The following is a 2,254-nucleotide window of genomic DNA, read 5'->3' as shown; positions in this document are numbered from 1 at the left end:
CCCCGGGCAAAACGCTACACATGCCATGTGGCAGAGGGGATCTGTCTCTCCTTCTTGCTCAAGGACATGGTGCTAGCTTCACAGACAGTATTTTTGCAGGTGAGACTCAGCCTGTGTGTGAGGCAGACCGCTCCCAGGCAGAGACCTCTGGCCAATGGCAGGGCTGGTGCAGAGGAGCTCAGACAAGGACCTGGGAGGACACGTCCAAGCCAGGGCAGCACCTGAGGATGTGCTTTGGCTCTTGGCACAGCCCATTATCTGCCACCACCATCCACATTGGTTCCAGTTACCATCAGCCTGTAAATCCTAGCAGCTGAGGAAGCATTTGCTTCTGCTGTCTCTCCTCTGTGGTGGCCATACCTGGCAGAGAGGCAGCGTGGACAGCTGGAGGTGGCAGCTTCTGAAACTACTCTAGTTTGCACTGCCAGGGCTTATCATCTGTGCACAGAGAGAACTCCAGCAAAAGTTGTTGCATGGCTTTACAATTTTGCCTTTGGATGAAGGGACGAAATCCAGAGAAATTGTGCTGGCATGGTACAGCTCACCAAAAGAACTTAATGTTCCTGCATTAGCTCCTCATCCTTTTTAAAACCAACTCATGCTAAGGAGTCCTGAGCTGCTAATAGTTATTCTGACATGTCAGGGCTATAAAGCACAAAGACTTTTCCTGCATTTTTGTAAAATTTTGTCACGTTCATTATTAAAGACCACACAGCTCAGATGCTGTCTGAAGGACATTGGATGTTACATGCACCCAAGTGTGATTCAAACCTGAGAGCTGTAAGGGGGAGTTGCTCCAGTCTGCCTGTAGAATTTGCCATCACTTAAGAGAGGTGGTTTTAAAGCTAGATAGACCAGAGATCAGTGGCATGAGTTTTCTTGATTTCTTTGCCACTTTCTGAAGCTAAACCAGCAGTTTGTACTGGAGTATGACTTGGCACTTGAGGTCTGAACCTCATTAGGCTGAAATCTGGGTATGTTCTCTTTTTAAAAATGCTTATTTTTCCTGATTCTCTCTCCATTGCCAGAATGAAGCTGATTATTAGTTGCATTTCTGTTCTGCATGACACACACTATGACAGGTAGTAGAAAATACTCATCTGCACATGTTTTATGATTCAAAAACTAGAGGACACCAGTCTGCAGATCCTGCAGTAAAGAAATAAAATGGATTATGTAGTGAGATTACACATCATCATTTCTGTACTGTGCTCTTCCCACAGGTGTGCTCACTGGGTTAACCTTTTATTTCTTTTTTTTTTTTTTTTTTGACTGAAGCAGCAGAAGTGGTTCCTTAATCATCTCTTTAAACATTTGCTGGTAGCTACTTAGTGGTGTTATTTATAGCGCAGGCAAGACTGGATGGTTTATTATAATGGTGACTCAAGCCTATGCATCTTTATAATTCTTGCCAGGACTATTGGTACCATGTTGTGAGGCTTATACAAAAGTACTGAGAACCTTCACTGGTTATTCCTCAGCTTTCTTGTCTTTCCTCTGTCCTGCCCAACTTTGACACAATAAACACTTGAACCTTCAGGACTGACAAATCTGGACAGAGCACAAACTGCAGCAATTCCCTCAGCAGAAGCACCTCACCAAACTGGAATGTTGAGAGGAGGAAAAAAGGAACTTTCTTGGTTTTCTGGTATTTTTGTTATTAATTTGCAGTGCTTTGGTAGCAATGAGGCATTCTCTACACAGACAATTTGGGCCAACGGGTATCTGTGTTTGTGCAGAGTGTTGGTAACATTGGCCTGAGTCCTGAAAGTTCAAGGAAGAAGCTTACCACCCCTGGATTTTTATAGAAAAACTCAAATCCTTTTAAGTACCAGAGATCCAAAGGTAGAATTTCAGCACAGGTTACGTGGTCTGGCAGCTGGTGGCCCTCTGCACAGGCAATGGCATATGGATGGACCTGGCTGTTAGAAATGTGGCTGTGGGACATTTCCTGGCATCTGGGTATTGGCTGCACCAAAGGAAAGCAGCTCTGCGAACCAGAGCAGCATTCCCTGGTGCTTTCAGAAATGTTAGGTTGTATTGCTCCTACATCCTTGGGATTAAGTGATTTAAGTAGATTTTTTGTGCTAATGAAATTTTCTTCTGACTCTAATCTGCAGAAACTGTGGGGGAATTTTGTCTTCCTCTGTAGCAAGAGGAAATTCTCCTTCTTCCATGTTCCTGCAGTTTGTTGTAGTTTGTCTGCAAAGACCACCTGGCCTGAGTGGGAGGTCTAGAAAATGAGCAGCCACAA

The sequence above is a fragment of the Motacilla alba genome, chromosome 1A (assembly GCF_015832195.1).
Source record: "Motacilla alba alba isolate MOTALB_02 chromosome 1A, Motacilla_alba_V1.0_pri, whole genome shotgun sequence".
NCBI classification, from domain to species: domain Eukaryota; kingdom Metazoa; phylum Chordata; class Aves; order Passeriformes; family Motacillidae; genus Motacilla; species Motacilla alba.
The sequence above is the reverse complement of the archived record's forward strand: the minus strand, read 5'-3'. Positions refer to the sequence as shown.